General features: G+C 37.9%; 1 long non-coding RNA gene across 1 annotated transcript in view; it reads right to left on the bottom strand.

The window, feature by feature from the left end:
- Positions 1-12,624, bottom strand: part of LOC131382526 (uncharacterized) — a 270,620-nt gene that overhangs the window by 183,711 nt on the left and 74,285 nt on the right. The window contains exon 3 of the long non-coding RNA XR_009212072.1: positions 2,149-2,246. This is a non-coding gene — a long non-coding RNA (uncharacterized LOC131382526). The remainder of the gene's footprint in view (positions 1-2,148; positions 2,247-12,624) is intronic.

The raw sequence follows: 12,624 nt of genomic DNA, 5'->3' as shown, positions 1-12,624 counted from the left end.
AAGTAACTAAAATAAAGTGAAATATTTCTTTTTCTCATTTAAGAATTTCACATATTATTACATTTTGTTAAGGTTTGTTTTTGCTTGCTTGTTTTTATAAAGAATAGAGAACAGAGTTTGACTTGGACTTGTGCAATAATAAACCAAAATGTAACACCAAGGCTATTAAAGAATCTAAATAATGAAATAATGGAAAACAGTATACAGATTTTGCATGATGACATAAGAAATCCATATACAGATCTGGATAGCTGAGACAGTCTACATGACTTTTTCTATGTTCATATGAATCACTAGAGGGCAACATATTCTATACCTTTTAACAATTACATATCACAGAACTGTTTGTAGATATAGAGGAGTATCTACCTACCTAGTGACGTCTTAAGGCTTTTCTCTGTAATTTTTGTAAAACTCAGGTAGACATGGCTATTATTCCCTGAAAGTCATGCACACAATCATGAAAAATATAAAATATAGAAAGTAATAAAAAATGGACTCTTGGCTCAGAGGCATTATGCTACCTGACTTCAAACTATACTACAAGGCTACAGTAACCAAAACAGCATGGTACTGGTACCACAACAGAGACATAGATCAATGGAACAGAACACAGCCCTCAGAAATGATGCCGCATATCTACAACCATCTGATCTTTGACAAACCTGACAAAAACAAGAAATGGGGAAAGGATTCCCTATTTAATAAATGGTGCTGGGAAAACTGGCTAGCCATATGTAGAAAGCTGAAACTGGATCCCTTCCTTACACCTTATACAAAAATTAATTCAAGATGGATTAAAGACTTAAATGTTAAACCTAAAACCATTAAAATCCTACAAGAAAACCTAGGCAATACCATTCAGGACATAGGCGTGGGCAAGGACTTCATGTCTAAAACACCAAAAGCAATGGCAACAAAAGCCAAAATTGACAAATGGGATCTAATTAAAGAGCTTCTGCACAGCAAAAGAAACTACCATCGGAGTGAACAGGCAACCTACAGAATGGGAGAAAATTTTTGCAACTTACTCATCTGACAAAGGGCTAATATCCAGAATCTACAATGAACTCAAACAAATTTACAAGAAAAAAACAAACAACCCCATCAAAAAGTGGGCAAAGGACATGAACAGACACTTCTCAAAAGAAGACATTTATGCAGCCAAAAAACACATGAAGAAATGCTCATCATCACTGGCCATCAGAGAAATGCAAATCAAAACCACAGTGAGATACCATCTCACACCAGTTAGAATGGCCATCATTAAAAAGTCAGGAAACAACAGGTGCTGGAGAGGATGTGGAGACATAGGAACACTTTTACACTGTTGGTGGGACTGTAAACTAGTTCAACCATTGTGGAAGTCAGTGTGGCAATTCCTCGGGGATCTAGAACTAGAAATACCATTTGACCCAGCCATCCCATTACTGGGTATATACCCAAAGCACTATAAATCATGCTGCTATAAAGACACATGCACACGTATGTTTATTGCGGCACTATTCACAATAGCAAAGAGTTGGAACCAAGCCAAATGTCCAACAACGATAGACTGGATTAAGAAAATGTGGCACATATACACCATGGAATACTATGCAGCCATAAAATTGATGAGTTCATGTCCTTTGTAGGGACATGGATGAAACTGGAAAACATCATTCTCAGTAAACTATCGCAAGGACAAAAAACCAAACACCACATGTTCTCACTCATAGGTGGGAACTGAACAATGAGAACTCATGGACACAGGAAGGGGAACATCACACTCCGGGGACTGTTGTGGGGTTGGCGGAGGGGGGAGGGACAGCATTAGGAGATATACCTAATGCTAAATGACGAGTTAATGGGTGCAGGAAATCAACATGGCACATGGATACATATGTAACAAACCTGCACATTGTGCACATGTACCCTAAAACCTGAAGTATAATTAAAAAAAAAAAAAAAATGGACTCTTTTTTTTTTTTATCTCTCAAACATTTGCATCAATTACTGGAGGGCAGCACAATCGTTTTTTTCTGTACTGAGTGCCCCACCAATATAGTCTGTTTTTTTTTTTTTTTTCCTAAACATTGTATTACATGGGCTCATCTCATCACTGCTTAGGCATAAAAAACAAGAAGGGGTGAGCACGGTGGCTCATACCTGTAGTCTCAGCATTTTGGGAGGCCACAATGGGAAGATTGCTTGAAGTGAGGAGTTCAAGACCAGTCTGTGCAGCAAAGTGAGACACCCCCTCATCTCTACAAAAAAAAAAAAAAAAGAATTAAAAATTAAAATGAAAAAGAGAAAGAAAGTTTCAAATGAGAGTCAGTAATTGACAACCTCTTCTACTGGAATTAAGGGAAAAGAAAGCAACACTTTTTAGCAATTGCAATTCTGATTTTCATACTTAAGAGTAAATTTTTAAAAATACTTTTGTATCTAAACACTGCTTTTATTGTATGTGTATTCTAATTATAAAATGCTATAAATATGTTTAGAAAGAAAGCTGGTTAGAATAATGAGTGAATGAATTTAAAAATAAGTGAATTTAATTATCAATTTTCTGTCCCCTCAAAATTAAAAAATACAACCACCAAAAATGTCAAACTAAAATGGGGGAAAGATATAAGATATGGAGGCAGAGAAACTGAACATAGTAAAAACAGAACTGCATGTTTTCAACTGCAACATTTTATTCTAAAACAAGCAAAGTTTATCTTTTATTATATATTCTAACTTTGCTGCCTCAAATACAGCAGATGGATAGTTATAATTATCAGTTAATTTTTAAGCACTTACTATGTGCTAGATAAAATATTTTACCTTTATTATCTCATTTAACACAATGCATTTATGGAATGGGAACTATCATCACATACATTTTATTCATGTGTAAATTGAGACTTTATAGGTTGTAGTTTGTTGAGAAGCTAGGCACAAATCCAAGCGTTGAGTCTGGAGCCTGCAATCTTAACTACTGTGCTTTACTGCCTTCCGTGGATAAAGGATATCTCAGTAGGAGAATAATAAAACAATTAGGCATTTCTACCCAAATATAGGCATATAAATTTCACGTTTATTCAAAGTTGTTAATTCCCTCTCTTATTTCATTGGTCTAAAAGTCTTCATGGGAACGTTATGCAGGTCCACATTGCTTGTAAAACTTGTGGAAGAGTTGAAACATTTATATGTGCACAACTAATTTGGCTTATTTTAAAAACAGAAAACCAGGGTCCAATTTCAATCTAAGAAGCATATGAGCACAATTTAGAGTTGAGTAATATATGCAGAAATAAATCTGTTTTACGGTGTTTAGGTAAACACTGGGGGCCTTTAAAGAAAGTTGTTACTTTTACGCAAGGTTAGTGATAGAATTATGTATTTATCCATTCATTGAATATTTTGTAAACACCTCTTTTTGAAGGCATTTATGAAGGCTAGAGAAAATAGAAAGCATTATTCCAGCCCTAAAACAATTGAATAATTAGTCTCTTCTTTACCTTTCTTTTGGTATTCTGGAATTACATTTCCCCTTTTTAGAGTTAACACACTAAGCAATGAAACTCTGTTGAGTGAAAAATACAAACACCAACATCTCTGAGGTGCTAGTAGATCTTCTGAGGTGTGTTTAATTCTGACTCCTAGGAATTTTGTATTTATTGAACTTTATCCAAATACTTATTACATTAAATCAGCTTAAGTAGATTGGCATTGTCAATAATTTTTTGCTCTTAGATATGAAATTTCTATTTTCCATTTTCTGGTTTGCAAAGAACTTCTTGCTCCCAAATTTCATGTGACAGCTAATAGTATCCTTTCTAATAATTTAATTGTACATGTTAGTCATTAAAAATTATTTCAGAATTGTATTATTGAGAGGTGACAGCATGCTGGCAGTCCTCACGGCCCTCGCTTGTTCTCGGCACCTCCTATGCCCGGGCTCCCACTTTGGTGGCACTTGAGGAGCCCTTCAGCCACCGCTGCACCGTGGGGGCCCGTTTCCGGGCTGGCCAAGGCGGGAGCCGCTCCCTCAGCTTGCGGGGAGTGTGGAGGGAGAGGCGCGAGCGGAAACCGGGGCTGTGCGCGGCACTCGCGGGCCAGCTGGAGTTCCGGGTGGGCGTGGGCTTGGCGGGCCCCTCACTCAGAGCAGCCGGTCGGCCCTGCCGGCCCCGGGCCGTGAGAGGCTTAGCACCCGGGCCAGCGGCTGCGGAGGGTGTACCGGGTCCCCCAGCAGTGCCGACCCACCGGCGCTGCGCTCGATTTCTCACCGGACCTTACCTGTCTTCCCGCCGGGCAAGACTCGGGACCTGCAGCCGTCATGCCTGAGCCTCCCACTTCCTCCATGGGCTCCTGTGCGGCCGGAGCGTCCCTGACGAGCACCGCCCTCTGCTCCACGGCGCCCAGTCCCATTAACCACCCAAGGGCTGAGGAGTGCGAGCGCACGCGCGGGACTGGCAGGCAGCTCCACCTGCAGCCCCGGTGCGAGATCCACTGAGTGAAGCCAGCTGGGCTCCTGAGTCTGGTGGAGACGTGGAGAACCTTTATGTCTAGCTCAGGGATTGTAAATACACCAATCAGCACCCTCTGTCTAGCTCAGGGTCTGTGAATGCACCAATCGACACTCTGTATCTAGCTGCTCTGCTGGGGCCTTGGAGAACCTTTGTGTCCACACTCTGTATCTAATTGATCTGATGGGGACGTGGAGAACCTTTATGTCTGGCTCAGGGATGGTAAACGCACCAATCAGTGCCCTGTCAAAACAGACCACTCCGCTCTACCAATCAGCGGGATGCGGGTGGGGCCAGATAAGAGAATAAAAGCAGGCTGCCCGAGCCAGCAGTGGCAACACGCTCGGGTCCCCTTCCACAGTGTGGAAGCTTTGTTCTTTTGCTCTTTGCAATAAATGTTGCTACTGCTCACTCTCCGGGTCCATGCTGCTTTTATGAGCTGTAACACTCACCGCGAAAGTCTCCAGCTTCACTCCTGAGCCAGCGAGACCAGGAACCCACCAGGAGGAAGAAACTCTGAACATATCCGAACATCAGAAGGAACAAACAACTCCAGACGTGCTGCCTTAAGAGCTGTAACACTCACCAAGAGGGTCCACGGCTTCATTCTTGAAGCGAGTGAGACCAAGAACCCACCAACTCCAGACACATTATTTCATACACCCTATTCCTTTGCCACCATGCAGCAGAGCCAGTATAGTTCTTTTTCTTATTACAATTATTCAACTAAATAAAATACATGGCTCTTTCTTTTTCCTATTTTTTTTCTGCTTTTTAAAATGAAGATTGAAAATATGTTGCATAGATAAACAAAGAATTTTAAAATAAAAACTAAGAAGATTCACAGTAAATAATCACAATATAAACCCTAAGTGCCCCAGGGTGTTTGTGGCACAGGCAAGTGAAAATTTGTCATCATGATAATTTTCATTGAGAAAATTTATTCTTTTTGGTTTTCAAATATTCTCAATGAATAATATGTGTTTAGTCATGGTTCTGTATTTAAAATCTTTTCTCATATTAAATATTTTTAAAAATATACATATGTCTGCATTTTATAGTAATAGTGGGCATTTGAGAAAAAATGATAAATGGATGAGATGAAGCAGTAAGATATAAAAACCAGAATGAGTTAAATGTAAAACTTAAAAACTGACATTTTTCACAGGATAATATTAATAATGAAAACATTTGAGAAAGATGAAGAGTACAGGAAAAATTATGAGTTAAGTAAAAGGAAACATTTGTCTTCAGGAGAAATGAAAACTAATTAGGAAAATATAAAATCAAGAAAAATATGACAGAAGGCATGCTGATCAGTTTTGCTTGTTTATTTATTTATTGACACAGAGTCACACTCTGTCACACAGGCTGGAGTGCAGTGGCGCGATCTTGGCTCACTGCAACCTCTGCCTCCTGGGTTCAAGCGATTGTCCTGCCTCAGCATCCTGAGCAGCTGAGACTGCAGGAGTGCGCCACGACGCCTGGCTAATTTTTGCGTTTTTGTAGAGACTGGATTTCATCATGTTGGCCAGGCTGGTCTGGAACTCCTGAACTCAGGTGATCCACCTGCCTCGACCTGCCAAATTGCTGGGATTACAGGTATCAGCCACTGTACACAACCCTGATTCGTTTTTGTTTTTGTTTTTTAAATCATTGAAAACTTTTTAACTTACACATTTTGTCGAGCTCTGCTAAGCAGAATCCACCAATTTTTCACTTTCTCGAAATGGAATAGTCCTTGAAATATTTCTTATACCACTAGGGTGCCATTCAATAAATTGCTTCTTCATAAGCACTAAATTGCACACTAATATCTTGAGAAAGAAAGTAATCTAGTCCCTCAGATTATAAATGTTATCTCATTAGTTCTAAAAACATACCTATGAGGATGGAAAATGGAAATGGGAAATAGTTCTATGATTTTAGAGGTTGAACGATTGAGACACTGAACATAGAACATCAGAATTATCAATATTCAAATTAACGAGCTCCCAATATAAAATCTAATGTTGATCTACTTAATAAGAAATATAAAATTTAGCTATCTGCATGCCTATGTTTGCAAAGCATGTACTAGGTGTTATGAAATATTTATGACATCAATAATCTTTTTTCAATTTGTAATGGCAAGGATTGTTTTGTTGTTAGTAATGGACAAATGAAAGAAATTGCAAATGAATAAAATGAGACACTAGCATATTACAATAAAAAGTGGGTGAAGAAGTGAAACAAAGGTTCACATTTTTTTCAGCAAGGTAATATTAATCTTGAAACAAAACATACGACAGGTGAAGGGAACAAAAGGGATTTAAGATTTTGAACAAGTTTGTTTTACAGAATTACCTTTCATGTTTGTACTTAAAATTTTCTTTAAAATTTCCCACTTTCTGGCTATATTTATCTCCCGCAACTTTATTTATGAACAATTTCAGGGATTTTACACTTTTTTATGACTCAGTCTTTTCTGTGGCTTATTTTCTGTTCTCTGCCTGGCAAGACAGAACACACATAGGTACAGGTACGTCTTTGAGGATGGGAGCCTTTGGGCAGCCACAAGGTTTCACTGTGGAAGCAGTGATGTTATTGAAATCCATTGAAAGCCATGCTGAAACCTGGGCTGTCTTGGCCTCTTAAGGCCTTATTGGGTCACCTTATTCTGCTGACCCCTGACTCCTGCTGATACAGCTTCACTATGTCAAGGTCAGTATTTTAAAGCAAAATTATCTAACGCTATTTCTCCAAAGTGTTTCAGTCTTGGCATTTGCACGTCCAGTCAATTATCTCTGGTTTTCTATTTTCTTCTCAGAGTCTCTGGTTATTCTTCCCAGCTATCAGGACCTTGAGTGTCACCAATCTGTTTGACATTTGTTGAACTTCCGAGACCAGAATGCAGAATTCCTATCTCATTTCAACCAGGTAATAACTAAGCCCCTGCTGAAATTTTTGTATGCAAACGGATGTCTCAGGGAGTAAAGCTTGGCTCTATACTTTAACATCTAACCTTAAGTACTCATTAAATCCAAACTACTATTACTTGTTTCTACAGAATTATGTGTGGGTGCTTGACAGATAGCTAAGGAGAATATATAGGGTAATTTCTAGACTGCCAGCTTGAAAGTATATTTCAGTATGCTAGCTCCATTTCATAATTTAAAATGGTATAATTCAGTTTCTGTAGGGTTCCTTGCTACAGTTATACCAGTGGTATAGAAGTCAAGTTATGCCTTTCCTGTTTCCAGTGTACTCACTTTTCATACCACTCAACTTGTTGATTTAAATAATAATAATAATAATACAGATTTTACTGTAGGGGAAAACCCTATTTGGAGAAATGTTCCATATTTTTATGGAATATAGATTTCACATTTAACAAACTATCTTAAATTTACTAATAGTAAAGAAGAATTTCAACTGGTTAAATTAGGAGACTAAAATTACATTCAGGAAGAAAAACTGATTGCAAAATAAATTTGTGCCCTGGTTTCCTGGTATTTTTTCCCTTGAAATCTGAAAATGAGTGGTAATGGCTATATTAGCTGATACACTGGTTCCCCTACCTAAACAACCTATTACGGTTATAGCATTGTCAGTTAAATATGACCTTGTTCTGATAACATATTTTCAGTGATTGATGGTGCCAGAAATGTTGAAATGTTCGCACTGCTTTTCCTGTCTGCGACTTGACTTGGTCTCTGCAATTCTTTGTCAATCTGGCCTTTTCTCTTTTCTACAATCAATAGAAAGAAAGGTGTTGTTATTACCTACTTTCATTTTACTTTGTTCAAGCTGCTGAATGTCTTTTGAACTTAGAGTATATGAAAGGAGGATAAGAAGATGGAGAACTATTCAGAACCCCAACTAAATACATTAAGATAGTCAATGTCTTTGTCCATTTCCACGGTTACGACAAAATACCTTAAGTCAGGTGTGATGGAATGTACATGTAGTCCCAGCTAGTTGTGAGCCTGAGGTGGAAGGATCATTTGAGCCCAGGAGTTTGAGGCCAGCCTGAGCAGCATGATGAGACTCTCTCTCTGAAAAAAGAAACAGCCTTAGTTTGGGTAATTTTTTAAAAATAAAAATGTATTGCTTATAGTTCTGGAGGCTGGGAAATTCAAGATTCAGGTGCCAGCAGATTTGATGTCCAGTGAACGCTTACTCCATTTCAGAAATGGCACCTCTCACTGGATCTGTCTAATCAGAAGGGGCAAGAAGCTCCCTGAAATCTCTTTTATAAGGTTACTGATCTCATTCATGAAGACAGAGCCCCCATACCTAATCACTTCCTAAATTTCTTAATACCACCATAATGAAGATTAGGTTTCAAAATGAAATTTGGAGCAAGTCAAACATTCAGACCATAGCAGTGAATTTTATGGTTGAATGACACAGTACCAAATTTTCAGCGGTCCACATCAGAACAAAATCTCTGAGGTGTTCTCTACGTAATGGTCAATCAATGTCTTGCTTAGCAATTATTCATTAAGTCAGAATCATATTGACATTGACCATATTAAGCTACTGTGAAATTACCATTTTTTCTGTCTTTAATGGTAGCTTCTTTTCTTCAGAAATAATTAATGGGATACTGTTATAACACAACCTCCCTTCCAGAAAGGTGTAACTGTATAGGGACAGAAACAAAGCCTTTGAAGTCAGGAAAATTGCAGCTCAGTTTCCTGCCAATTTAAGTACTTGAAGAAGCAGAGTCAAGACAGGATTATATGCACCAGCAACTTATTGGGAGGAATGTTTGTGAAGAAGATAAATAGGCAGTGTGAGCTTCCAGACCACATTTCAGGCATGATACATGTGAGAAGAAACGAGTGGGAAGTCTTAGACTGTGGCATCATTCCAAAGAAAGTGTTGTAAGCCTGCTGGGAAGTCCTTTAACAAAAGTTTCCTGTTAGGGGATTTCCACATACTGCAGTAATGGCCCTACACTAGTATCCTCAACCATGCTCAATTATCAACTGGGAGAAACCTGGAGGGAGGTGAGGCATTATTGAAAACATGGTGATGGATCCGGTGGGGCAGTCAATCAATGCTTTTTCCTAGAGCAGGATATCATAGTAGTGTATCTTTATAGTTCCAAATTATTATATTTTAAAATTTGTACTATCAACAAGTTGAGTCATCTAAAAATAAGTTATGCCTTAAATATCTTTGCTTCTTTTAAGACTTTAAGTTCCCTCTGGGTATGACATATGGCCTATTACTCTTTTCCCAATGCCTTACATATAGATGCTTTAAAAATACTTGGTATTAAGTCCACCTACTCAAAATGAGCCCAGATCAAGGGAAAACAGTTTATCCAGACATCTTGAGAACTTAGTGGTGGAAGAAGACTACCTGACATAATACAACAGACTCAGGTAGAAGACCACAGTCCTTGACAAACTTGGTCTTTGTAAAAATATAATTTTCAAAAGAGTAAAATTATAACTCTCATGGAAATATAAAACAAAGACATGGCAAAGATTTCATTCAATTTATTAATAGATGAGGAAACAAGTAGAAATTTGTAACTGGTTCAAAAAGTATTTGAGAAACTAGCATATTTATAAAACAAGAAAATTGCTGAGTTAGAATCAAAACTGATTAAAAGAGCCATAAGCCTTTGGGTTTATGTGTTCCACACAGAAATCATGTATATCTTTATCATAAAATAGTCTGTAAGTTAACAAATAATTTTACCAAGTTTAGAACATTTAATAATGGGTATAACTTAAGAACTTCATATTTTCCTTACATAACTTTCGAATGGCCATTGTCCCTACCTTTCTTTTAATGGACATGCTTCCAATCTTATTTTGCCTCAGTTCTAAATTTTAAATAAATTTTATGTCATATTGGGACTGGAGGTCTAACAGTTAAAATTGTTGCATCAAAACAATAAAGAAGTCCAGACACCCATTTAACTTTAACCATCTCAAATATTAAGAGTTGTAATACATGGGAAATTTTCTTATTGTGTATATCCCCAAGATTACACATATGTGGAAAATATTTCTGTCTTATTTGGGAATAATTCTATTACAGAAATTAGAAGTTTTGGTTTTATAGGCAGATATAGCTTGTCTTTGTGTCCCTACGCAAATATCAGGACAAATTGTAATCCCTAGGTGTTGGGGGAGCGACCTGGTGGAAGGTGATTGGATCCTGGGGACAGTTTCCCCATGCTGATCTCTTCATCATGAGTGAGTTCTCATGAGAGCTGATGGTTTAAAAGTGTATGGCATTTTTTCCCCCTTGCCCTCTCTCTTTCCTTCTCCACCATGTGAAGATGGTACCTGTTTCCCCTTCCCCTTCTGCCGTGACTGTAAGTTTCCTGAGGCCTCCGAGTCACACTTGCTGTTAAGCCTGAGGTACTGTGAGTCAATTAAACCTCTTCTCTTCATAAATTACCCAGTCTCAGGTAGTTTTTTACAGCAGTGTGAGAACGGACTAATGCAAATTCCGATACATAGGGAAAATGAAATCAAATCACTGAAAATGCAGCTGTGTGGTATATATTTCTAAAGTATAATCATGTTGAATGTTATCTGATTGATGACTTATAAGTTTCTTATTTTTAGTTGATATTTTGTAGTTTGTTGGTGTAGGATCAGACACATCATGGAAAGTAGGGTATGTGTGCAATTATATGGATCAGTATGTAATATATATAATTGGTCCTTAGAAGATATTTACTGGCAAGGAAAATGAGGCATGATGAATAACTCATTTTATCTGTATGTTAAATGCCATGTTTCTAATTCTATAAAGTTTTGAATTGAACAACAATCCCCCTCTTGCTCATTCTCCCCATGTCACCTCCCAGCTCAGTTATTCTTGACGAGGTGACTAGTACAGTTCTTGGGAGCTAACTACCTTGGCAAGTAGGCCTTTGGTGCCCCACACTGATTGCATTCTCTCTTGAGTTATGTATTAATTCCCTAGCATATATTAGGTACACATAGAGGTCTGTGTCCACATGTTTGTGTGTATATGCATATCTATGTGTACATATACACATAAATACATATACATATATTCTATCTGGATTTATATCACATGTATAGTTTTACTACGTGTTAATTCAAACTACCGGGTATGAAATATTTTTTAATGGTTTTAATATGTATTACTCTGAGCACTCATAAGTTTGGGCACCATTTATGTTTCTTCTGTGTGATGCCTCTTCATATGCTTTTACAATTTTTCTATTGGGTTACTTTTTATCGACTCATAGGAATCATTTATGTAAATTTGTTGGTTTTATGTGCTGAAACCACAATTTGTCTGTTCATGATTTTTTTTTTTTTTTTGAGACAGAGTCTCAGCCTCTCTGTCACCCAGGATGGAGTGCAGTGGTGCTATCTTGGCTCACCGCAACCTCCGCCTCCTGGGTTCAAGCGATTCTCCTGCCTCAGCCTCCTGAGTGGCTGGAATTACAGATGTCCACCACCACGCCCAGCTAATTTTTGTATTTTTAGTAGAGACAGGATTTCACAGTATTGGCCAGGCTGGGGTCGAACTCCTGACCTTGTGATCTGCCCGCCTTGGCCTCCCAAAGTGTTGGGATTACAGGCGTGAGCCATTGTGCTTGGCCCCTGTTTATGCTATCTTTAAGGTACCTTTATTTATTTATTTTTATAAATTTAGGGGGTACAAGTACAGTTTTGTTACATGGATATATTGTGTAGTGGCAAAGTCTGGGATTTTAGTGTACCCATCACTCTGGGATTTTAGTGTACCCATCACTCAAATAGTGTACATTGTACCCAACAGGTAATTTTTCATCACTCATCCCCTTCGACTTCCTACCTTTTGGAGTCTTCCAGGTCAGTTATTCCATTTTACATGTCCTGTACCCATTGTTTAGTTCCCATTTGTGAGAACGTGGTATTTGGCTTTCTGTCTGAATTATTTCACTTAGGATAATGGCTTCTAGTTCCATCCATGTTGATGCAAAATGCATGATTTCATTCATTTTTATGAATGAGTAGTATTCCATGGTATGTGTGTGTATATATATATACATATACGTATAGTATATATGTATATATACTAGTATATATGTATATATACTATACGTATAGTATATATGTATATATACTATACGTATAGTATATATGTACAT

Source organism: Hylobates moloch, unplaced genomic scaffold, assembly GCF_009828535.3.
Source record: "Hylobates moloch isolate HMO894 unplaced genomic scaffold, HMol_V3 SCAFFOLD_2, whole genome shotgun sequence".
Classification (NCBI taxonomy): Eukaryota; Metazoa; Chordata; class Mammalia; order Primates; family Hylobatidae; genus Hylobates; species Hylobates moloch.
This window is presented reverse-complemented; position numbering and strand designations above follow the sequence as displayed.